Genomic DNA, 27,156 nt, shown 5'->3' with positions numbered 1-27,156 from the left:
CCTAACGTCAAATGACAGTGACGGGCTGGATGGAGTAATATAATGGAGGCCGCTAACGTGTGACGGGTCGCGCGACACCTTCTTCCTCCTCGCACCGCCTCCTCCCCTACCCCTTTCTCCCTCCCCGCGCCCCTCCCCCGTCGCCACCTCCCTCGCCGTCGAGCCTGCCCTACTCCTCGTCCTCGACCCCAACACCGCAGACGTTCCTGCTCCTCCTCGCCCCCACCGCCGACCACTGCCCCGCCGTGGACGCTAGGGCTTGCCAAAGTTCCGACGAACCCTAGCGCCTACGTCGGCCACCTTCTTCCCCTCCTCTTCGGCCACAGCGAGCTCCGACAGCGGCAACCTCCTTCCGGTCATAGCGCCCCCGCGCCCTCCTTGGTCCAACCGCCACCGCCAGGGCCCCCTTAAGCCACTCGGCCTCCTTCCCCACCGCCTGCCCAGCCTGCCTCCCCTGGCCGGGACCTTCTATGCCCGTCGGAGTTGGAGATGGAGGCCATTGGAACCCTAGCGCCGCCGTCTTCTTCGTCTCCGGTGCGGGCGCAGGCGCAGTCGGGCACGGACACGGGAGGGAGAGGGAGACGCGCGGAGGGAGATAGAGACACACGGGACCGAGTTGCCTATAATATAATACTCCTACTTAACACGACTGATGAGAAAGGCAGAATGTGGATGCATACCTCCTTGGCCGCTACATGTCGGAGATTATAGACGAAACGCTGCCCTAAATTGAAGTGCGCGCGAGAGTCCGAGAGAGAGACAGACGAAGAATGGAAGTAGCTAGCTACTAATGCGCTAGTCCGTGGCGAACCTGCAACACAAGTCGATCGGTTCCGTTTCTTATCGAGCTCAACGCAAAACTTTGCCTTATTAGCTCGTGGTTCGGTGCTTTTCCTAAACGCTAAAGCAAAAAAATAAAGCGTGGTTCTTTTCTTGGGGCGGGATATAAAGGATAAAGATGGTAGTACAGCCTTCTCTTCCTGCTGCGAAAGTATATTATTAGCTAGGTATATAGCTTGACGGCAGCTCCAATCCATCCAGCCTTCAACATGCAATTTCTAACGAGGTCCGTTTGCGACAATTTGCTGAACCAAGCGTGCTGCTTCAGCGATAATAACTGATGTGTTCGAGTTATCACTAAATCAGGTTCAACCATTTTGTGGGTTCGTGATGGAAGTAGCTGTCGCTAGAGATGCAAGCAGGCTACCTCGTGAATTCATATATAGGCTTAATTTTATGGGTTGCTCAAGATAACCCACACAACTAAGTCTATATGCTTACATCCCTTGTATAGTACTCCCTCCGTCCCATTGAGTTTGTTGCTCGGGAACCGGGATTGTGAGGGGGGCACGGTTTTCAAACGACAAACTCAATGGGACAGAGTGAGTAGGAGTGTATTGCAGATCTGCAGCAGGCTTCCAGCGTGTCCTCCACACAACCGAGCCCCATGTAGAAGTATCTTCGCCCCCACTTCGCTTTTTGGGCCCCATGTAGCTAAGTGAAAGCATGGTTCTTTGGTCCTGTTTGGATCCAGGTGCTAGAGCTAGTTTGTGCTAGTTTGAGCTCAACTAGCCCAAAAATATCCAAACAGGAGGGCTAGAGTGGGTTATTTGCAACTAGCCCACCAAAAAAACTATCCCCAAAAGAGATGATTATTTGGGCTAGTTCTGGTGGGCCCACTGAAAACTCTTATTTTTTTATTACTCCACCCGCACCGGATCCTCGCGACTCCCATCCCCCCATCGCTTCCCACGCCGAGCGCACCAACGGACGCCTTCGCGACGCTTTTTCGCGGTGACCGGCCGTCCTAGCCGAGCAACCAGAAATCCGCTGGGTTCACAGTTTTCACCTCGCGTTGCCAGGCACGCATGGGCTGCTCCTCGGGCTGCCAGAACAATGTAAAGCATGCGTGGTTCATGCCGCTACAGACTAGAGTGACAGACAGGAGCCGTGAAGGCTGCAGTTGCTTTCCGGCGGTTCGCGGGGCCCCCTGCCATGCCTGAGACGCTGCAGGGGGCGTTTTCTGATAGCGCTGCGCGGCTGCAATTTGCTTGTGTTTGGTAGAACGTGTGGACGGCGGATTTCGCGCCTCCATGTATTTGTATCATTTGTGTGCGGGAGGAGGCCACACAAGAGCCTGCCACACCAAATCCGGCTGGAAAGATGGTTTAAATGACCCAAATGATTAGAAAAGTACATTTATTGTTAATCTAACCCTAGCATCCAAACACCTCTTGAGCTAGAGTTAGTTCAGGGCTAGTCTAGAGCTAGAAACTAGCTCTAACCTCTAACCGAGCTAGAGTATCAAACAGGGCCTTTGCTTGGGGTTAGAGCTAATGAAAGGATATAGATTGAACTGTCGTCCCGCTAAAGTTAGGTACCGGACTGATGGCACTAGCTTTGAATCTCTCATGCTCTCTTTGTAATACTTTATCATGAAAGAAAGAAGACGGGCAAACCACAGAAATTTAAGCAGACACCAGAATCATGAGGCTTTCACCCTTTTCCTTTTATGATTCGATATGATCTCTGCACAACGCGCCACACAAACTGCACGAAAATGTGTTTCACATCACACCGTCACAGAATGCAATGTTAGCATGCAAGGCACGATGGTTTCCAACGTTAATAATCCTTCTGTCCACACAAGATTCAGAGCAAGACCAACGCAGTCGTCCAGCACGGCATATAGGGCATGTAGAAAGGAAAAGGATGCATTGGTTCAGACTACGTTCTGGTACAGAGGGGAGGCGTACATTTTTATCTGCTCATAGTTTGCAGAGACATCATATTTACATTCACATGAAACAACAGTCGGATCTGGGAGTAATTGCAGCTAAATTCATCAAGCCATTGCGGCGAGGCTACTTCTCCCTTCACACATAGTATAGTACAGGTACAAATAAATAATGGTATACAGGTGCAATTTTTCCCCATTAAACAGTAATCAGCCAAGCTTAATGAAGCGTAATGCAGTTCAATTAGCAGGGAAAGAATAGAATCAGCTGATACACTATGACCACATTCCTACACCATAATTGCAACAAGGAAAAAATAAACACCAACGCAGAAGATAGGCTTTACCCACAGCAAACAGGAATTCCGCTGCCAACGACTCTACTGTATGACCTGTCAACCCAATGATCCACGTCAATCTCGGATAGTGGGTTCACGATAGACCTTAGAGGGAGCTCACATCGCAACCGAATGTACAGGGAGCTCACAGGTCAAACAGTTCTGCTCAGTGCAGGTGGCCATTACCATTCTGCTTGAAGTCTGATGATCCATAAACATAGTGCCCCTTCCGCTTGGGTGAGTCAGCGGACCCATAGGCATAGTGGCCGTTCCGCTTGGGTGAGTCAGTTGAACCGTTTGTACGATGGCCATTCTGCTTGGAGGAGTCAGCAGATCCATTTGTTTGGTGACCATTCTGCTTGGTAGAGTCCGGCGATCCATAGCCATAAGGGTTCTTGCTGGCCCAGTTCCATTGGTCGCGACACATCTCTTCAATACCGTATTTTGCTCTAGAGGAAGACAACGTTGATCATATAAAATACAATAAAGCCATTTTGTCATGATAACATATTATATCTTGTTATATGACTTACTTCCAGTTAAGCTCCCTCTCTGCTTTAGTAGTCTCTGAAAACAGAATCTCTGCATCACCAGGGCGTCTCTCACCAAAAATCAGAGGGATTTTCTACAGGGTAGCAAAAATATGTCCTTATAAATCACAACATGGGAGCATAAACGAAAACTTATCAAGGCAGTAAACCTAAGTAGGCTGCATTGCAAAATGCTAATAATCATGCAAGGTCTAAATTTGTTTATCTTGTATACCTTCCCAGAAGCCTTCTCGAATGCTTGAACAATCTCCAGCACAGATGTACCTCTTTCGGTTCCAAGGTTGTATGCTTCACACCCTGCAAATAGTAAATTTTAAAACAAGATTCAAAAGCATAAACGCAACTGAATTAAGCACCTCGCACATGAGAGAAATAGAAAATATGTACAGATGCCCATGTCACTACTGGACTCCTTGAGTTTGCCGAGTGCCCCAAACACTCGGCAAAAGACAGAAAACACTCGGCGAATTGTTCGCCGAGTGTAACACTCGGCGAATCACACTCGGCAAAAAATGACTCGACAAAGACGTCTTTGCCGAGTGTCTTTTGTCGGGCACTCGGCAAAGACTTTGCCGAGTGCCGGACACTCGGCAAAGTTGGAACCGAAAAAAACCCGAAAAAATAGGAATTTTTACCGAAAAAAATGGATTTTTTTTTAATTGGTGGAGGCCCCCACCGGTCAACGCCCACCCATCTCTGGCTTTTTCGTGTAAATTTCACGGCTACGCAGCCGACGGGATTCGAACCCGAGACCTCCCGCTACGCATGAACCTCCTCTACCACTACACCACACTGTCACTTGTGTCTGGATTCCGTTTTAGTTCCCAATATATTATACTAAACCGAGTGTAAATTGCTTGTTTGAGACCCTAAACGAATTTAAGAAAAAAAATTGTAAACTACAAAGTTTCATAACTTTTCGAGATCTACACTTTTAGTTTAGAAAGTTTTTCCATTCGATGTCGTTTACAAAATTTGAATTTTAAAATTTGAAAATTCAAACGCAGTTTTGCATGACAAGATGTTTTCAAATCAAAAAATTGTCAACTACAATGTTTCATAACTTTTCGAGATCTACACTTTTAGTTTAGAAAGTTTTTCCATTCGAGGTCGTTTACAAAATTTGAATTTTAAAATTTGGAAATTCAAACGCAGTTTTGCATGACAAGATGTTTTCAAATCAAAAAGTCGCCAACTACAATGTTTCATAACTTTTCGAGATCTACACTTTTAGTTTAGAAAGTTTTTACATTCGAGGTCGTTTACAAAATTTGAATTTTAAAATTTGGAAATTCAAACGCAGTTTTGTATGACAAGATATTTTCAAATCAAAAAGTTTCCAACTACAATGTTTCATAACTTTTCGAGATCTACACTTTTAGTTTAGAAAGTTTTTCCATTCGAGGTCGTTTACAAAAATTGAATTTTAAAATTTGGAAATTCAAACGCAGTTTTGCATGACAAGATGTTTTCAAATCAAAAAGTTTCCAACTACAATGTTTCATAACTTTTCGAGATCTACAAAGTTTATTTTGGTTGTTTGATCATCTGTTCATCCGTCATGGTCGTTCTAACAATGTTCACAAATCTTATATATATCTCAGTTTCATAAACTACAAGAGAGATATGTTAGATTTGTGAACAAATTTACTTTCACTCTGTCATATGAAGAAAAGACCAAACTAAACATTGTACATCTTGATGAGTTGTACAACTTTGTAGTTGAAAACTTTTTCATTTGAATTAATTTACTGCTTCAAAATATGCTTTGAAATTTTCTTTGCCGAGTGTAAAAAAAAAACACTCGGCAAAGAAGCTCTTTGCCGAGTGTCAAAAAAAACACTCGGTAAAGAGCTGCTTTGCCGAGTGTCAAAAAAAAAAACACTCGGCAAAGAGCTGCTTTGCCGAGTGTCAAAAAAAAACACTCGGCAAAGACGTGTTTGCCGAGTGCCCGAAAAAAAACACTCGGCAAACCACTTGGCACTCGGTAAACTACTTGTCTCCGGTAGTGTGTATCCCAAAAGTTCGATTTTACTGAAAAAAATGCAAATTGCATAAAATGAGCATATCTGTTATGCATGCTGTAAAAAGTATATGTATCCAAACAGTATGTATTTCTGTGCCTTGTACAAACCTACATTTTGTGTTAAACAAACCTAGGGAAACAAAATAAAATTTCTGGATCTAAAGAAAATACAACACAAAGAAGTGTTACCACATTCAAATAAGTAGAAATAGGAAGCTGAGCTAGCTCAGCTGGTCGAGGGTGTTGATGTGTGCCCAAATCACCTAGGTTCAAGTCCTCGTTGAGGCGAATTTGGGAGTCTATTTTCTTCTTAATAAATGCCACCTAGGTTGGTCTAGTTTTTTTAAAGTATACATGAAATGATGGAAATAAATTCAACAATCATTTGATGTCAAGTGTTAACCTATGCTAGAGTTCTCAAAAAGCTTCTGCAATGCAGCAATATGTCCATCAGCAAGGTCAACAACATGGATGTAATCTCGGACCTGTAACAACAACAATAGTCTGATTAAAGATAGGACGATAGTCTGATTAAAGATGGGATGATTCCATGACGCATGTGAACCACATATGTCACAATGATATGCCTAAATATCTGATTCCAAAATCATTAACTCGAAGCAATGTAAAAATAAATTGACTAAAGTAAGAAGCACTGGGTATCATGTTCTATTGTAAGAATATCTTCCAAATTTTCAGTCAGATGATTTGAAATGAGAAGATTTTGTAGGTTATATATTGTTCTAGAATTCAAGTTAAGCTTGTGGCCTACATAGAAAAAGAAGGAAATGTCAAAGTAATCAATTAATCTTCTTCTTATAAGGGAAATACAGTACCAGAATTCCCCTACTGTGGTATATTATAGTTATAAAAAAAAAGTCAGATAACAACGATACAAAGTGCAGAGGAAAAACTATAGAGAGAGATAAACAGCAGGGTGCCAAAGAAGAGAAAGAAAAAGGTGAAAACTATGCAACATAGTCAATCTATGAAAAAAAAGAAAGTAAATTATAGGAAGTCTTCATCTGTGTAGTTGAAGATCAACTTCAACAAGGTGGGTCAATGCACTAGGCAGCAAGTTGTGTAAACACAGACCTAGTCAAGTTTATTAAGGCAGGAATGACTTTGCTCAGTTCTTAGAACTCTTGTTAGTACTTCTAAACCTACCACAGATTGAACATAGGACATAAGATTGTTGGGAATTCCTCGTGGGTCCTCACCAAGATATCCACTGGGATGAGCACCAACTGGATTGAAGTGTTGGATTGATCTCCCAGCCAATAAGCCCAACGGCCTATTGGGCCTTGGTCACACGCCCTGATCGGGGGCGCCCAACCCTACATGGTTGGTGGGCCCCCATCGCACTGCGCTATATAAAGTGGTGGGGGCCGGCGGCTCATTGTACGAGGTTCATCGTGAGCCGTACTCCCACCGACAAACCCTAAGTCCGATCTCGAAGAGGGTGCGCAGCCAGCGACGGGAAGCCGCCACCGTCATCCCTGTCGCCACTGCACTGCATCACCGTCTCCACTGCGTCGCCTCTCTTCACCGACCGTCGCTGCCCGTGTGCTGCCTCCATCAACGAACCAGCGATGGCCGGATCGAGCTCCAACTCCACGGGATCCACTGGTCTGTGGACTCCTCACTCTCCTCACACCCCTCTGTCTCTCTGTCTCCCTCTCGGTGTAGTGTTCTAGGTTTACATGTGCATGTGTTATTCCGAATCCATGTGTATCCCTCCTAGATCTACTGCTAGAGATCCTAAATGTTCTAACAATGGTATCAGACGCCTGTCTAGTTCGTAGATCTGGATCGGGGAAAGAAGAGAAAATCGAACCATAACCCTAGATCAGGTACGGGAAAAGTGATCACGGTTTCAATAAAGAACCCTAACCCTAGCAGTTCGCCAGCCTAGGGTGTAGATCTAGGGTTTCCGAATCAAAAGCAACGAAAAACGAATGAAAAGAAAAGTGGAGTTCGAATTCGATTTGGATCCAATAGAACCAAACCCTAACCCTAAAGACAGGGAGCCTACCTGGGCTTTCCTCACCGCCGGCGGCATAGCCACCGCGCGGAAAGAACACCGCGGCGTCGCTCCCGAATGGTGCGCGGGACAGAGCCACGATCTGCACTGCACCTCGCACGCGCGGTCACGGCAACAGGGCACCACCATGCGGCCCCTCGACGGCGGCGTGCTCAGCCTCAGGCGAGCACGCACGCCGGCGAGAGGGCGCTGGGCGGAGCCCCTCTTCTTCTCCCTCGGCCATCGAGGACGGCTGCGCTGCGGCTATCTCTGTGAGCTGCGCTATGCGATGAGAGAGAAGGGGCGGGAAAGAATGGCCTAGGGTTTGGAGGGGTGCGGCCGTTGCCGGTTTTTCATCCGTCTGAAACGCGAGGAGGACCGTCGATCGCAGATCGACAGCCAGCAGCGCATCGGGCTGATTTGAGCCCAGGCGGGAAAGGGAATTCCCGGCCCAGGCCCAGGTTGCGGCCTGGCACGGGGGAGCGCCGCGCGCGTCTGCGCGAACGGGCCTTTGGCGCTGGGCCACGCGCACTGCTGCTGGATCGGGTCGAAATGGCCAAATCAAATAGTACAGTCACAGTTTTTTAATTTTCTTATTTTCTAGAAAACAATTTGATGAATTTGAATTGAATTTTGATGATAATTTTTTGTACAAAATTTATCCAATGATATTTTTTGTTCAGTAAATAGTAAAGTTGCTTCTGGAAAATATTATCATGAGAATTTTATTCAAAGTTTCCGCTGCGTATTTAAAGTTGTTATGGACTTTTAATTAAATTCGAACCAACGGGAGAATTTGATTTTAAGAGCCAAGAGATAAATATGAGTTGATTATGATATTGTTATTTTCTGACCAACGTTGTTAATAGCAATATTATAATTTTAATGATTATGCATTATTTCTATTTCTGCCCAACGGTGATGTAGATTTAATGTATAAAACAATTATATGTATTAATTTCTGACCAACGTTGAAACTAAGGCATGCAAATTGTTGTTTTTTATATTATGTTCTCACTTTAAAGATAAATTGTGTTTTTAGGAGGATACTCCTTGATGGCTTATATCAAAGATATCCCAACTCTCAAAGGGGATAACTACGTTGAATGGAAGAAAAAGATCGACTTGGCATTCATCTTGGCTGAGGTTGACTGAGTAGTCACCACACCGTGTCCTAAAGAACCTGTGGCACTGGTGAGGGAGACTGGTGAGACTGATGCTGCATGGCAGAACAGAGAGCGGGACTTTGCTCCTGTAAAGATGTATTTTGACCTCGAACACAGAAAGTGGGTCACAGCCAATAAGAAATGTTTGACTGTGATAAAGAATACAATTGAGCCTGCAATAGTGGGCTCAATTCCAGACTGTGACACGGTCACAGAGTACCTAAAAAGAATAAAGAGTCAGTCCACTGACTCTTCAAAGACATGCAACCCAGCTGATTAAGCAGCTGGTGACAGGAAGTTACTCTGGTGGCGACAACGGAATTAGAGAGCACATACTGAGAATGAGCAATTTGGCATCTAAGCTCAAACCAATGGATTTGGCGCTCAAGGATGAGTTCCTTATTCATTTGATTTTTGCTTCTTTGCCAAAAGAATCCTTTGTTGTTAATTACAACATACAGCCCGAGAAATGAGATTTAGAAAAGCTCATAGCCATGTGTGTGCAGGAGGAGGAAAGAATAAAAGTTTCACAGGATGGTACTATCAACTACCTAATAGATAATAAGAAAAAGTACTATAATAACAGTTCTTCCTCCAAGTCACCTGGAAAGGGTCCCATGCAACAGTCTCAGAACAATCAATTCCCAGTGGATAAAGATCAATGTCTCCACTGCAAGAAGACGGGACATTACAAGAAAAATTGTCATGATTTCCTAAAGATGATTATGAAAAAGAAAGGTGAGAACATTATGACGTTTGTAAATGAATCCTTGTATGTCAAGTTTTCAAAATCTACTTGGTGGATTGATTCAGGTGCAACTATTCACGTTGCTAATACTTTACAGGGGTTCCGTTCGATGAGAACTTTGCAAAGAAGCGAAAGTTTCATTAAAGTCGCAAATGGAGTACAAGCAGATATTGAGGCCGTTGATGATCTTCCGCTAGAGCTTGCTGATGGCTTCATACTTTTTCTTAGAGATGTTCTTTATGTACCTTCTTTCCAAAGAAATTTGATTAGTGTTTCAAAGTTGGACCACGATGGTTATGATTGCTATTTTGGAAATGGCAAATGTCATATATTGTTTAATAATAGATGTATTGGTCTTGCCTTTCGACAAGACGAGCTTTATTTGTTATCACTTCGTGAAAATATGAATTTCGTATGTGATGTGAATGAGAAAGTATCCTCATCGAACAATGCAAACAGAAAACGAAAGAGAACTCCAAATGTATCGTCGAAATTATGGCACTATCGTTTTGGCCATATTTCGAGGGGGAGAATAGAAAAACTAGTTGAGAATGAAATCCTTCCTCCATTGGAGTTCTCTGACTTAGAGCAATGTATAGAATGTATTAAAGGAAAGTATGTAAAGAAAATTTAAAAGGATGCCAAACGAAGCACAGGAATTTTACAGATAATTCACACAGACATATGTGGTCCTTTTCCTGTGAAAAGTGTGGATGGTTATGATTCATTCATAACATTCACAAACGATTACTCTCGTTTTGGCTACATTTATCCAATTAAAGAAAGAACAGAAGCGTTGGATAAATTCAAAATATTTAAGGCAGAAGTTGAAAATCAGCATGATTTAAAGATTAAGATAGTCAGGTCTGGCCGTGGGGGGAGTACTACGGTCGGCATACCCCATATGGACAAGTTCCTGGACCTTTTGCAATGTTCTTACAGGAAAATGGTATAGTCGCCCAGTATTCAACACCGGGCGAACCTCAGCAGAATGGAGTAGCTGAAAGGCGTAACCGTACCCTGATGGATATGGTGCATAGTATGATAAGTTACTCCACCTTGCCATTGAGCCTGTGGATGGAGGCGTTAAAAACCGCCATTCATATTCTCAATAGAGTACCAAGTAAGTCGGTGCCCAAAACACCGTATGAGTTGTGGACAGTAAGAGTACCCTCACTAAACCACTTACGTATGTGGGGGAGTCCTGCTGAGGCTAAAGTATTTAACCCAAACATTGGGAAGTTAGATCCCAAAACAGTAAGTTACCATTTCATTGGCTACCCAGAAAAGTCAAAAGGTTTTTGTTTCTACTGTCCAGATAGACATACAAAGTTTGTGGAAATGAGACATGCAGTCTTTCTAGAGGATGAAATGATGAGGGGGAGCATGGTAGCTCGAGAAATTGATCTTGAGGAGAAACGTGTGTATGCACCCACTCCGATAGTCCAGGAGCCATTTTTCGAGTTACCTGCTGCTGCTACACCTACAATGCAAGATGTTGTGGTGCCAGCACCTGTTGTTATTCCTCCTATGGCAACAACAAATGAGGATGAGGAACCCATGGTTCAGAATCCTACAGAACCCATTGCCACACATGAGGGGGAGCAACAACAGCCTCAAACAGAAGATGTGCCAAATATGGAGGCCCCTAGAAGGTCTCAAAGAGTTAGAAAATCAGTTATTCCTGCTGATTATGAAGTATACAACACTGAGGAATTTCATATGGAGGGTGATCCCACCTCGTATGAAGAAGCCATGAGAAGAGAACACTCATCAAAGTGGTTGAAAGCTATGAAAGATGAAATGGAATCTATGAGTTCCAATGGTGTTTGGGATTTAGAACAAATTCCTAAAGGAGCCAAAACAGTAGGCTGCAAATGGGTCCACAAAACAAAATATGACTCCAGAGGAAATATAGAAAGGTTTAAAGCAAGACTTGTGGCGAAAGGTTTTACACAAAGAGAGGGGATAGATTACAATGAGACATCATATGTTTTGGGCATAGAAATTCACCGAGATAGAAGAAAAGAGGTATTAGGACTGTCACAAAAGGCATACATAGAAAAAGTATTAAAGAAATTCAGTATGCATAAATGTAGTCCATCGCCTGCTCCTATAGTCAAGGGCGACAGATATGGGGATTTTCAATGCCCCAGGAACCGGTACGAGCTCGATCAAATGAAAGCGGTTCCATATGCTTCAGTTGTCGGAATCTTACAGTATGCTCAAGTGTGTACGCGCCCTGACTTAGCTTTGGTTACCGGGTTGCTTGGCAGATTTCAGAGTAATCCAGGAATGGAACACTGTAAATTGGTAAAGAAAGTCTTGCGATATTTGCAAGGTACGAAAGGCCTCATGTTGACGTATAGAAGATCAGAATCTCTCCAATTGGTAGGGTACTCGGATTCTGATTATGCGGGAGATGATAGAAAATCCACGTCAGGATATGTATTCACTCTCGCAGGAGAAGCTATTTCATGGAAAAGCTCAAAGCAAACTGTCACTACATCGTCCACAATGTATGCCGAGTTTGTAGCATGTTATGAGGCATCGTGGCAGGTGAACTGGCTAAAGAAGTTCATACCCGGTTTGAAAAAGGTTGACGACATCAATAGACCACTGAAGTTATACTGCGATAATAATCCAGCAGTACAGTATGCTCACAACAATATGTCAAGTGGTGCTGCCAAACACATTGACATAAAGTATTATGTTGTGAAGGATAGAGTCCGGGATCAAATGATAAGTCTTGAGCATATAAGTACCGAAAAGATGCTCGCGGATCCGCTTACAAAAGGCTTACCACCCAACGTGTTCAGAGAACATGTAGCCGGCATGGGTTTAACGGAAAGCCTATGATTCCTGGACTATAAAGGGTCCAAAAAGTTAAAGTATCTATTTTAGATCAGAGACGTGCATTGTAACGGTTAAATCTATCGGCGATTGACCATGACGATGAAACATGCTCTATGCATCATCTGTGAAGAAATGAGAAAGGAGAAAAGGATTGAAGTTTAAAGTTTAAAGATAAAAGTAATAGTATGAGATCAAGGGGGAGAATGTTGGATTGATCTCCCAGCCAATAAGCCCAACGGCCTATTGGGCCTTGGTCACGCGCCCTGATCGGGGGCGCCCAACCCTACAAGGTTGGTGGGCCCCCATCGCACTGCGCTATATAAAGTGGTGGGGGCCGGCGGCTCATTGTACGAGGTTCACCGTGAGCCGTACTCCCACCGACAAACCCTAAGTCCGATCTCGAAGAGGGTGCGCAGCCAGCGACGGAAAGCCGCCACCGTCATCACCGTCATCCCCGTCGCCACTGCACTGCATCACCGTCTCCACTGCGTCGCCTCTCTTCACCGACCGTCGCTGCCCGTGTGCTGCCTCCATCAACGAACCAGCGATGGCCGGATCTAGCTCCAACTCCACGAGATCCACTGGTCTGTGAACTCCTCACTCTCCTCACACCCCTCTGTCTCTCTGTCTCCCTCTCGGTGTAGTGTTCTAGGTTTACATGTGCATGTGTTATTCTGAATCCATGTATATCCCTCCTAGATCTACTGCTAGAGATCCTAAATGTTCTAACATGAAGTACCTAAGTAAAATGATCTTCCATTCAGGATCTGAACAGTAGATATCACGGCAAATATCCTCAACAACGAGCTGCAACCATTTGAAAATTTTTGGTCAACTTAGAGAGCTAACAAACTTCAGCAGGTTTTCACATGGAAAAGGAGGCAGCAGACCTTTGTTTTGCCATATGGACTGTTTGGAGTCAGAGGAAAATCTTCTGTGCAAGGTGAGTTTTTGGGTGACCCATAAACTGCAGCTGATGATGAGAACACCAACTAAAATATTTTAAAACAAAAGCAGATATAACATGTCAGTGCCAGTCCGTGGTATGACAAATCGATTTGCCAATCCAAAGCATTACTAATCAAACGTAACTTAAAGCAAAAATGCAAATAATTGTACAGTTAATACAATTAATCAATAGTATTAAAAGGGGAAGCAGATATTCCCTAGGCATATACAACAATATTGACACCATTGAATATGATCAATCAAAGCAAAAACTGTGCCCAGGGGTTCCCACGTCCTGGACATCTTAATTCTTAACCGTCCAACTAGTATCAAAGCAGACAGAAGGAAACTGATAAAACGGACAAGTCTTCTTCACCACCCACACCGCTGCCAGTTTTCCTTGCATCCAAAACCCAAGCGCCAGCCATAGCTCCACTCCCCCGTGTCCTCGACTGCCCCTCCCTGTCCACCGCCCTCCAACATGACCAGCGCTAACCACTCCAACCACGACATTTCCACCTCCATCCTGGCCGAACTGACATCTGTCACCACCATTGCAGTGAGTGCCCCTGCCACCTCGCCGTCCTGCACACCATCTGCCACACCATCCGCCACCACCGCCGGGTGCATGACCTCCCCAACCATCCCTCTACAACCAGAGGCCACCAAAATCCCCAAACCCCGAACTGCCATACAACACCACCGCTGTGGTCAGTGCCCCTGCCACCTCACCAGCCCACACCATCCACCACTGCCGGGTGTACAACCTCCCAAACCATACCTCTACAACCAGTGGCCACCAAAATCACGGGGACGTGGAGGTGGCTGTCCGGGTGGACGAGGATGCGGTCACGGTCATGTGTCAAGACTCAAGAGGGAGGCAAAGCAAAAGGTGAGGCGAGGAGGAAGGACGGCGTTAGATGGTGCAAGTAGGGTGACTATTAATTGACTACATTCCACATCCAGTGATCAGTTTACCAAGTAGATTAATAACAACAAACAAGCAAATTTTAGCAGCTAGAAATGTCAAGAGATTTTATTGCACAACGGGAAGTAACCGGAAGAGTGAAATGCACCACGGGTCCTTAAACTTTTTCCACATTCTCATCTAGGTCCATGAACTCTCAAATTATTCATATGGGTCCTTCAACTTTTCAAGTGGTTCATTCAAAGTTCACTCTGGGTCCAATCTTGGACATGAATTTACACTTTGAAGGAACCACTAGAAAACTTGGAAGACCTATATGATCACTTTGAGAGTTCATGGACCCAGATGGTAATATGGGAAAAGTTTAGTGACCCATTGTGCATTTCATTCTACGGCGTTGCGGAGACCGAACGGGAACACCGTCGGGGTGCTCCGGACGAGGTATTCTGGGGAGAGCGGCTCTCTCCCGGTAAGCTACGCCATGACGTTGGCGAACGAGGAGGTGAAGTGGCGTAGGCTCTCCCGGGACGGTTGGGGTCCTAGGAAGACGCCGAGCTGACGGTCCAACCTCCCATAGTTGAAGTCGAGGAGCTGACTGCTGGGGGCGCGGGCCTCCGGCGCATGCAGCCGTAGCTCCTCGAGCGCCTCGGTGATTGCGTCGAGGTCGGTGGAGTGGAGGGGTTGAATGACGACGGACGCCGGCGCCAGCTCTCCCTTCGCCGTGACGATGAAGTCCTGGTCCCTGAAACGCACATGTGAGCCCGGGACCCAACTGATGTCATGATTAGCCATCCAAGGTCTGGTGTTGATGTCGAAACGCGCAAAAGACCCCTACCTGGTGCGCCAACTGTCGGTGTTTTCCGCAGTGTTTTCCTAAACGCTAAACGGTAAACAGTCGGTCACCTACCGTTTAGCCATTATTCAGGCAAAATGTCTCATTAAACGGGCTAAACGACCCATTAAACGGGGTAAACGGGTGATTAAATGGAAACAGCGCACCACCGTGTAGCGTTTATACGGTGTTTAAATGGGCTAAACGGCCGTTTAGGCGAACAGTGGTTTTGAGTAAACACCAATGAGTAAATTTGTATATTACGCGTCTGACCCGAATGGTGTGCTAAGAGGACACAATGATTATACTGGTTTGGGCCGAATGTCCCTACGTCCAGTTTCGGGCTGCTCGTGTTACTAGCACTGAGTCTGTAGTAGGGGGTTATAAACTGGCGAGAGAGGAAGGAGCTCCCAAGTCTTTGTGGTTCGATTGTTCAATGCTGTGCCATGTGTGATGCCGATGTCCCTTAGTGGGACACCCTGCTTTCCATTTTATAGCCCAAGGGAAAGCAGGGTTTACTGCCTAAGGGAAGAGAGAAAAAAGAAAGAGAAATAAGGCTTCCGGAGGTGTGTCGTCCTCCTCTTCGCGTGGGTCCCACTGACCCTATTGATCGTGGCGGCAGGGGCGTCGTACGGGGGTCCTGTTGGCCGCTGTAGCATACGTGCGGGCATCGTGCGTCGTTCTTGTCTGCCATCCCATCCGAGCAGACGGAATGGTAAAAAGGGTCCCCTGACAGAGGCCATACGGGGGCCTGGCGGTATAGTGCCAGTCAACTGACGCCGGTTGACTGAGGGAGTTGGCAGCATAGTGCCGGCCTGTTGACGCGGTGGGCGTCGTAAGTCTCCTAGCATGGCCTGATGCGACCGCCAGTCGCATCAGGGCGCATGGGAGACATGCTCCCGGGTGCGCGCCTCCATGCCGTAGTGGTTGAAACGGTTTGGGTCTTACTCTAGAGCCACTGCTTTTGTCTGGTAGCAAATCCGACCCCCGGGGAACGGACGAAGCGAAAATCTCGCCCTAGGGGCCGGGCGAGACGGAATCCGACCCTCGGAGGTCGGACGAGGCGGAGCCCTCCCCGAGGGAGCGGACGAGTCAGAGCCCGGGTCGGACGAGGCAAAAATCTCGCACTGGGGACCGGGCGAGACGGAATCCGACCCTCGGAGGTCGGACGAGGCGGAGCCCTCCCCGAGGGAGCGGACGAGTCGGAGCCCACGCTTTGGGGTCGAGCAAGGTTGAAATCTCGCCCTGGGGGCCAGGCGAGTCGGAATCCGACCCTTGGAGGTCGGACGAGGCGGAGCCCTCCCCGAGGGACCGGACGAGTCGGAGCCCTCGCCTTGGGGTCGGGCGAGGCGGAAACCTCGTCCTCGGAGTTGGACGAGGCGTGGCCCGGCCCCTGGGGGTCGGACGAGGCGGAAACCTCGTCCTCGGAGTTGGACGAGGCGTGGCCCGGCCCCTGGGGGTCAGACGAGCCGGAAACCTCGTCCTCGGGGTTGGACGAGCCGTGGCCCGTCCCCTGGGGCTTCGGACGAGGCCGCAGTTGCGTCCCTCACCATCGGATGAGGCGACGTGACGCTCGTTAATCCTGTGGCTCGGATGCCCGGGTATAGGTATCCGACAGTAGGTCACACCAAACCATTTCAAATATATAAGCAGCATTAGCATGCTGCTGAATCAGTCCATAACGCATACAAATTATCAAGTCTTTTGCAGCTCACACACACAGTACACCATGAGGGTCATGTTGTGACTATGGTACAGACGCACCAAGCAAATGGCACCCTCTTATTTCAAGCATACACACAAAATACGCAGACAATACCAAGCAAATAAGTGGTGTTTCACGCACACAAACTGATTTAGTAGCAAGCACACCCAATGCAACTCGGTTGATGCAATGCAACCAGCATCAAACACCTATTTATTATGGAGAAAACAAATAGAAGACTTGGTAAAGGAATCCAATGGAAGCATGCCGTCGGAAGCAGCTGAGACATCGCAGCCATGCATCCGCCTACAAATTAAACCTTCTTGGCGAACGCACCTGCAAATTAAACCTGGAGAGTTAATACTTAATAATATAAGTTGTTTACATGAAAAAAAAACTAGTAATAAAGGAGTCCTGCTTGGAGAGACTAATAACTATAGCTCGCTATGCATTGATGCTTTGTGTTTGTTGCTGCAAACAGAAAGATATTTACGTGAAGAGCAGAGAAAAAGGATGTGAGCTGAAACTAGTTAGTTATTATTCTTGTGTACCTAGACGTGGATTGAGTGGTTCTGCTAGTCCACATCATCAGGTCGGCTCACCGGAGAACTGAGCTTCTGACCAGGGTCTTCTTGTAGTACTTGGAGTGGAATGGCTGCAAGAGGGAGGGTTGGTGGCGAGCCCTGTTCGTTTGAGCTTGTTTGCCTTATAAGCTATGGCTGAAAGTACTGTTGGCTGGTTTGGTGTGAGAGAAAAATACTGTTCGTTGGCTGATAAGACATGACTTATAAGCCAAATACGACTAAGCGAACAGGTTGTTGTTCCACCACTCCTTCTCACAGTCCACGATTGGTCGGCTGTTGGGGCGGTCGGAGGTGGCCGGGAGGCACTTGAGGCTCCAACATCCCCTCACCCAGATGGTCTCAAGCTTTGGGGCGTACATCTTGGCCTCACATATCTGATGCAGCTTGGTGTGCTCATGTAGGCAGATGTTCTTTAACTTGGGGAATTCTAATAGTCCTCCAAGATGACAGACAATAGACAATTCATTCAGAAACATTGCCTCCACCGGGAGGACCTGGCTGAGATCACCACAGCAGACAATGCAGAGGGTCTCCAGGCTGGACAAGATATAGAACCATGACAATGGTAGAACAAATGTGAGCCTAGGACATGAACGAAGACTTATAGTCCGCAGTTTGGCAAATGCTTTATCATTCTCGATACTGACTACCCTTCCTTTGGTCCAAATACAACGGGCCATCAAGAGATACCCCAAAAGGTCTCTAGTTCCTCAAAGCAGCCAGTATCATAGTTTGTGGTGAACACAGAATCCAATTTGGGGCATCTCTCGACGTGGCACCACTTCAAACCAGACCAATCTAACTGCTCAAACTCCTCTGTTATGGAAATCATGCTTTCAGGGATTACAGTGGTGATGGAAGAATTATCGTGCAGGAGCAGTGACTTGACCCTATTCAGGAAACAGATTATGGAGCTGATTCCTTGTACGGTGACCACATTAATGTTGCTTATTCCTTCTCCAATCTCTAAGTGGAGGTCCAGTGGCACAGACTGGAGTGATCTGCTTCCTTCATAGTCAATGTCGAAGTTGACATCACTGTAGGTTTGGTTGTGAGCCTTTGGAAACTCAGCCATGTGGAGCCATTGTCTCATCATCATAGTTTTGTCCAACGTCTTTTGTAGGATTAGAGAAGCAGAGATTAACATTAATCTTTGGATCCCCCAGCACCGATAATGACTGTATGAGTCTCATGTTCTTAGTAACAATGCTTAAGATTCTTAGATTGAGTACTCCCTTTTGGGGCCAAAGAATTGCCTGGAGCTTCTGACATCCCAATAAAATAAAACGTTGTAGACATGGGACCTCCACCACCTCATCTTTGAGGTACAGTGCTTTCAGCAATGTGCTAGAGAGGTCCAGCTCCTCAAGGTTTGGGAGAGATCCACCCAATCTGAAGTTCACCGGTCTTACACAACCAGCCATGGAGATATGGGAGATTTTAGCTTCCATGTCGTGGCCCTCTCCTGCCCCTGCATCAAAGCTAAATGTTTCAGGAGATGGAGGAAGTGATTCATTGCCAACATGTTCCATCCCAATGCAACCATCTAGAACCAGTGTCTTGAGCCCAATTGCTCCTGACAAGCTCGGCAAAACTTGTATTGTGCTATTCCCTGTCAAGTCAAGGAGCTCCAGCTTCACCATATCCGATAATTCATCCATGTTGCCTGTCTCCCAAGGGCATGTAGGCTCAATGACTCTCAGCTTGTGAATGTTGTGTAGATGTCTCCATGTCCATGCATGATTTCTGTGCCAGATTCTTCCTCTGTTTATACTGATCTCCCTGATGTTTGTTGCTGTTTTCTCTAGGGTATTTGGGGATAAACTCAGCTCCCAATCGGTACAAGATATGTCGAGCACCCATAGGCTTTGAACGAATTCTGTTGTCTTTCTACAATAGTCCTGCTCTTCTTCATCTTGTTGTTTTCCTATTCCTTCTACTCTCTGTGGTTGATCCTTGCAGCTATCTAATCCAAGGAATCTGAGGCTTCTGCAACGAAGAAAAGGAGGCGAGGAAAAGTTAAAGGTGCAGTTGCCCAGTCAAGCTCTTGTTCCAATCGTGGGATGGCACGAAGCCTTCCACGGAAGGTCCACAAGACTTTCCCAATAATGTTTGACCACGGATCGTCTGCCGGAACCCTAGGAATGCCAAAATCATTCACATGAACCACTATGTCACTCCCGTTATGGAAGACCACCAAATAACTCTTCTCTTGAAGGGCTCGGTGGATCTCTTTACCGACCTCTATTATCTCAGCCCTAGAGCCTTCATCCACCCCACCAAAATCATCATCCTCGTCCCGTCCTTCAAAGATGGACGTCACATGCTGTGGAAGATTTAGTTTATGTGCAATTGTCCTCTGGAGTTGTCTGCGATTTTTCCATCTAGAACAGTCAATGTGGATAATCATATCGAATCTGCTTCTTAAAGACGGCGGAGTTTCTTCAGCTATAGATGCAAGGACAGCAGATGCACCAAGCCCACGCCATCCATCAAAGTAGATGAGCTGATTTGGCTCGCTTGTATCCTCTAAATAAGGGATTATATCCTGTACCGCCTCTTGGACCGTGCACGCCTTAATTTCCTGCAGTCGGCAATGGAAACTACAATATTTGAGTCAATTCAAGACGACTAATATAGTTCTACTTGATCAACTAGTAGTATAGAGCATCGCACAAGTACTAACTACAGACCTTCTTATGCTTTATATCTGGAAATTCGACAACACCCATCTTGTGACACTAGGTGCCCTAGCAATAGATGGCAACGTCACACCCACTGGTTGTAGCCCTCATCCACTGTCTCCATTCACATCTGACGCAGCTGCGAAAACAACATAAATGGCATGGGTCAGGTTATATTAGGGCCGGGGCATATATATGTCAGTTTCGAAAGAGCATGGCTTCACTTCTTCAAAGGTTTTACGACCAGTAGTATTGTTATGGTGGCTGCTGCTGCTGGGGCTGTGAGGGAGAGAGGGAGGGGCCGGCTGGGGGCTTTGCCAACGGCCCGCGCAAGAGAGAGGGCTCTTTCTTCCAATTCTTGCTTACATCTACCCGTGCTTATTACAAAGATTAAATAGGCACTTTGGCTCGTTGAGAGGCGTCTGGACCTAGCCCTGGTCACCATGCATGGCTGAGAGGCGCCTAGACTTAGTCCTACCATGCAGCCGTCTTCTCTTGTCCACGTCTCATGCAAACTAACGCATCTAACACTACATCTCTCCTGGACAAGCACCTCGCACTACTACAAAAAGCATTTCTAGGGGCGGCTGGTAACCCTTTGTAGGGGCGGTTTGCCCAGCCACCCCTAAGCAAGGGTCTCTACAAATCATGTATTTGTAGGGGCGGTTCCCAGGCCGCCCCTACAAATCTATTTGTAGGGGCGGTTGGTGTTTTCAGCCGCCCCTACAAATACCTGTTTGTAGGGGCGGTTCAATCTAGAACCGCCCCTACAGTACCTTTTCCTGCAAAAAAAATTCAAATTTACAATTCAAAATCGCGTTGCTGAACGCCCCGCGACCGCGACTACAAGCACAAGAGTATTATATAAACTACAATTACAAGTCCAATTCACAAGAATATATACAACCCATCATTAAATATATAAATTCCATACACATTGTTATCAACGTCCTAGAGCTAGCCTTTCGGTCTCACGAAAGTGTTGGTACTGAGGATTTCTACCTAAGTCAGACTCTCAGTCATGGTAGGTGCCTTTGACATGTACAATCTGGTCCAATATGAAGTTGCAAAGGTCGCCGACGTGCTCTAAGAGTTGGTCATCCTTGTATGGGTCTCTTTTCATTTCTTTCTCTTCTCTCCACTACAAGTGAACAAGTTCCGGTTTAGTATTTCATACCATGTACGAAGTTTTTATACTACGGGTGAAGAGGTTCAAACTTACCCTTAAGGGATGTCTCATATAGGCACCGGTGTTACTCATCATCGAACATATATAGTATCCACAATGTACACTCCCAGGCTTCTGCTTGGGGCACTGTTTGTTATGCATATGAAAATATTAAGTAATGCTTTTGATAGCCATGTAACGGAGTGCTGAAGAAGTAAGTTACACTTACCGCACATAGTATTTTTATAGCCAGCTTTTCCTTCCTTGCTGGATCATGCCTTCCGTGATGATTAGTGACATAGAACCTAAATGCCATGTTCGAATTATTTTAGCAAATACAACTTGTTAGAATCCAAAAGTGAACGTTACAAGTACGTATACAAACATCTAAGCTAATGAGGATTGTTGATATGTATACGTCTTGAGAATCGATATGAAGTCTTTGTATGTCACCGGGTCCCTATCTATTGAATCAAAGACCCATGCCATGCTCCTCCCGACATCGACGGCTATACAAATCCAGTGGTTGCTGCATGGATTTAATCATAGAACTAGATAAGCTATTTTGCATCGAATAAAATATATCGAACAAAGCTTTAAGTATAGAGTTAAACTTACTCGAAGTTGTATGGTAGCCATATAGTAGAGTGTTGTTGGAGATTTTTGAAAGCCAGGGCAATGTATGCCGTAACCTTAAGGGACTCTTCCTTTAGTTTCACCATACGGATGTGCTCTTTCTCCTGAAGAGTCTTTGCAGCAGCTAGCTCTTTGGCATCTAGTGTCCACCGTTTAGGGTAATTAAAATTTGTTTGGACTATAGCTTGAGGGTCTAGATACCCGGCTTTCACACTTGGCATTTATTTGACAATGTGCACTTGCATTCTACAAATCACGGCGTGGGTTAGTTACAACAAAATTCAAAGTTTACATTCATATCATATCATATCTGGAGGACAAGGACTTACAGGCACCATGTGCAAATTAGATTCATCTCCATTTCTCCTAGGTGAAAGCATGTCTGCATGTCATTGAAGTCAAAGACAATTTTCTCGGCTGGGCTTCCAAATGTGCCGGTGGGGAAGCATGCTTGTATGAGGTTTATGCTCGTTGGGAGAACACGCAAGTACCAATCATGGAACCTTCTCATTCCAAGTGGTAGGCGCTGGATGTCCCGGTTTGATAGGAAGGGCTTGTCTCTTTCATATGTTTTCGGGCAATCCTTTGACCATTTGATGGCATCAACATTTGGATACTGCTTTGCAATTTGCTGGAGTTTGCTAGTGACGGCCTCCTCAGAACCCCATGAAGGGACTTTTTTAACTTGGTTCTTAGGCTTGAACTGATCATGGGAATACCACTTGGACACCGACGAAACATCTTTCATCGGAACAAAAACTGGCCTTATGGTGATTGGATGCTTCTTTCGAAGTTCCCATTCAGGCACGTCCTCATCTTCTTGTGCATCACCTTCTTCAGGAGGCACTCGTTGTTCATGTATCGGATGTGCTTGTTGAGAAGACTGTGGCATCTCATCGTGCACTTGCTCGGTATGAGCTGGAGAAGGTTGTGGCATCTCATCAGGCACATGCTCGCTAGGAGGCGGGGAAGAATGTGGCATCTTAGGAATGTGGTGGTCACAAGACGGTGAAAATATCTCCCCGACCTCAACAACTCACTCCAAATTTAGGAGAGGGGGAGGCGGCGAAGAAGCAGTCAATATAATGTCCCATTTGTGCCAGAGGATGAACTGCCCCATAACATCTCCGAGTAACACCAGACCCTCAGGAGTTACGTAGTCTATCCTCCACTACATGAACTCGGGCTTCACTGTATACACCTCGACCCTAGTGTAGTCCGGTGGTATCTTATTATTGTGGTGTAAGCCACCAAGAGGATGTGCCACACCCGTTGCCACCTCCATCATAGTGTTCTGCCAGCCGCTGAGAAACACCAAGGTGCAACTAGTTGGTTCCTGTATGCGATCGATAGGGGTTGTGGCTGAAGTGGAACCTTGGCTGCTAGGAACTTTCGAAGGGCTACCAACTAATGCTAGTTCTCCCGGCGGCGTCACTAATATCCGTGGCTCCGTAGACAATCCTTGCTCCTGCAGCGCCTTCACAACTAGAGCCTTCACTTGGAGCTCAAGACTAGTCTCTCGATCTCTGCCATGTTTCTTGTACATGTGCCTGTCCTCTTCGAATCCTTGCTTCCAGGTCGTCCTTTTCCCTAGCCCCCTGGTGTGGCCTAGGTGCTCCTTGTTTCCCAAGCCAAGGCTCAGCTCGTCCCTCTCTCTGCAAGGATTGAATGAGCCCTTCTCATTGTCTTTAGCATATTTCAGTATCCTTGATACTGCTTCTTGGGTCTCCGGCTTATCAAACTTAAGATTACCGCCGGATGATTCTGTACTCCTCGTATATATCCAGTTCCTTGAGCGTACCTTCAAATTCATCACATCGATATTCCCAGCAGTTGTGGCCTCTTCGTCCATCTTCCTAAACTGCTCTTCCTTGGCATAGTAGCCACCGGGGCCTAGATGATGGTGGTGTTTGTTCCTCTTCGCCAGCTCGGTGTTACGGGCACTGAGCTCCAATGCCTCCGGTGAAGTCTTCTAAGCCACGAACTCCTCCCATTAACTAGGAGTTATTTTGCCGAACTCTTTGAAGGGAGTTAACCCTTTTTGGATATACTTCGTGTTGAGGTCTGACCTCCAACGTCAGAATGACTCTCCCATCATCCTAATAGCATTTTTTTACCAGTTCGTGCTTACCCTCTGGAAATCTAAAATTGACCTTCATCTACCTATCCCATAGTTCATACTTTTTGTTCTCTGATACCTCTTTCCAGTTAGGAATTGCTGGGTTCAATTTATCTCTTACTAGGGCCCCGATCGCATTACAAAATCGTCCTCTTAATTCCTTCGGCTCAAGGATCTCCCCTGCTGGCCCGACCTCCGTTATCACATAGCATGCCTTATCTGGATATAGATTTCCTTTTCTAGCCCCTCATTTCCTCTTAGGCATGGTAGTCGTGGTTGTGTCTTGAGGTTGTGGAGCGGAGTCATCGTGATCCGTCTCTGTGGCTGTTGCCTCTGCTCTCCTTTCCTCTACTCTGTCTTGTCCAGCGAGATGTCGCGGACGTCGACGTCGTCTTTTTCGAGTTTCAGGAGGGACCTGTATATACAACAGGTCAAAGTGTTAGCAAAGGTAACACGGCCAAAGCTTTAGCAAAATTTACAAGCTAAGGCTTTTTCCCTACCTCCTCGTTCAGGTCAAAATCCTTGTCCAAATCTTCCTCCATTGGCCTCCTTCTGGCTTCACGTGGGAAAGGATCCTCGGGACTTACATATCCCTCTTCTGAGTCATCATCACCATCATTCTCTTCTTCTTCGCCTTCAGCAGCCTCTCCTGCTCTTCCTTCTGCTCCCCCTTTCTCCTCGTCACACTACTCCTGAGTAAGCATCACTTCTAGATCCTTTTCTAACTCATTATCGAACTGCTCCTGAGTTAGCTGGTCCTCTAGTGCTTGCTCCACATAGGTTGGGTGCTCATCGGGCTGCACTGTCTGGTGTCCGCGACATTATTTCGCGCTTTGTTCTAATAGATGCAAGAAAGTGTGCTTTAGGTACGCGAGAAGGTATAAGAAATCAAAAAGGGCTATAAACCAAAGTAGTCCTATAAAATAATAATATATCAAAAAAAGTAGTAGTAGTGGTAGAGGCCTCAGAAACATGTCAATCATCATCTGATCTTGAACTTGGAGCATCAAGGCATCATAACAGAGAAGAGAGAAGGTAATGTAGGGGCGGCTGCTAATGATGCAAAGTTCCTCACAAGTTCTTGATCATCAGCTCATATTCCATATAATGTATGGACTTGGACAATTTCATCATCGGCAAAACAAAGGAGAGGAGAGGAGAGGGGAGATTTGGCAAAAAAAAAACCATCAGCTGCTTAGCAAACATAGTGCAGCAGCTGATGACAAAAGACAGGACAACAAGTCCTGGGCGAGTCCTGGGAGATTTGGCAAAAAAAGCAACAGCAGCCAATAGTTAGTAGCTAGGAGTAGCAAGTAGTAGTAGTAAGTAGAAAGTAGTAGAGTAGAGTAAGTGTAGCAGTAGAGTGGTAGTAGTAGAGTAAGAGCAACAGCCACTTAGGAGTAGCGAGTAGTAAGAGGAGTAGTAGGAGTAGTAAGAGGAGGAGTAGTAAGAGGAGTAGGAGGAGGAGGAGGAGGAGTAGTAGTGGTAGGAGGAGTAGTAGTAGTAGTAGTAGTAGTAGCAGTAGCAGCAGCCACTACACACCAGCAGTATATAAGCAAAAAAAAACAGAGAAGGAGTGGTAGTAGTAGTAGAGTAAGAGCAGCAGCCACTTAGGAGTAGAAAGTAGTAGTAGTAAGTAGAAAGTAGTAGAGTAGAGTAAGTGTAGCAATAGAGTGGTAGTAGTAGAGTAAGAGCAGTAGCCACTTAGAAGTAGCGAGTAGTAAGAGGAGTAGTAGTAGTAGTAAGAGGAGGAGTAGTAGGAGTAGGAGGAGGAGTAGTAGTAGTAGTAGTAGTGGTAGGAGGAGTAGTAGCAGCAGCAGCAGCAGCCACTACACACCAGCAGTATATAAGCAAAAAAAACAGAGAAGGAGTGGTAGTAGTAGAGTAAGAGCAGCAGCCACTTAGGAGTAACAAGTAGTAGTAGTAGGAGGAGTAGTAGTGGTGGTGGTGGTAGTAGTAGTAGTAGTAGTAGTAGTAGTAGTAGTAGTAGTAGTAGTAGGGAAGAAGGGATGATGGAAAATGGTTAGTACTTAGTACAGTTTCACGAGTAATGTTTCAAGAGACAGAAGTCATCACTCGCAACACCATAGGATGTGTATGGATCTAGGAAATACAAATAATAGCCAGGAAAAGTAATCATGTTATCAGACATGTAACCGGTTTGTGCGCCAAACAAAGTAGCTATTCTTTTAGCATATAAACAAGGCACAGCTTATGAATGAGCATCGAGCACATGTTATGACAAATTAATTGTGCAAAACAACAAAGAAGCAAGGAAGACGCTTTGAAAAAACCAATAAAACATTTAGTGGGAACAATCAATAAGTAAACCTAGTCCAAATATATGTGAACATGCATCTGGAGTTTGCATCTAGTAGTTTATTTAGTCTCAGGACCGAAAACATTCAACGTGTGCCAATTGTAAAACATCACATGCTTCCGGTTAATCTTGTCCAATAAAGTCAGGAAGTGCACAGCTAAAAAACAGCCAGCGTACGTGCAATCTTTAGTTTATACAGTTGAGATATCCAACTTATCACAAAAATCTAACCACAGTAAAGCTTCACGACCACTAATACAGAAACACAGGTGCCAGCTCAAGTTCACTAGTAGAAGTACCAAGTTTCCTCCCAATTTCCATATATTATTTGATAACCAGCATTCCAAGTAAAAAATATGGTTTCTAATCATTGGCTAATAATTTGATTAAACTGAGATTCTTCGTTTTAGCATCCCCATTTCTCAGCTGTCAGCACCAATAAATGCAGATAATGCAACACATGGACATGGTACATTATGTTCCAATACTATTGCCATCGCCTATGTTGCTTGTACCACTTTGCAAGGCAGGCAGTTGGGTTTCCAACCTAACAAAATGCAAGATAACCAATCCTAGTGCGAAGTTAACCTAACTACTCAACATACTAATTTGGAGATAATACAGTTACACAAACAGAACCAATTCCATCCTAACTTGCATTCAAGTTGACCAAACTACTCAACATACTAATTTGGAGATAATACAGTTACACAAACAGAACCAATTCCATCCTAGCTTGCATTCAAGTTGATCCACAGCAGATAAGATGGACCAAATGGAAGCCCAA

General features: G+C 45.6%; 2 pseudogenes; both read right to left on the bottom strand.

Annotated features, from left to right (window-relative positions):
- Positions 1-3,241: 3,241 nt before the first annotated feature.
- LOC136469862 (UDP-glucose 4-epimerase 2-like) lies at positions 3,242-14,038 on the bottom strand (annotated as a pseudogene).
- Positions 14,039-17,456: 3,418 nt separating this feature from the next.
- LOC136469861 (uncharacterized) lies at positions 17,457-20,174 on the bottom strand (annotated as a pseudogene).
- Positions 20,175-27,156: the final 6,982 nt, after the last annotated feature.

This window comes from Miscanthus floridulus, chromosome 8 (assembly GCF_019320115.1).
Source record: "Miscanthus floridulus cultivar M001 chromosome 8, ASM1932011v1, whole genome shotgun sequence".
Taxonomy (NCBI): domain Eukaryota; kingdom Viridiplantae; phylum Streptophyta; class Magnoliopsida; order Poales; family Poaceae; genus Miscanthus; species Miscanthus floridulus.
Note: the sequence above shows the minus strand (reverse complement) of the source record. Positions and strands in the feature narration are given on the sequence as shown.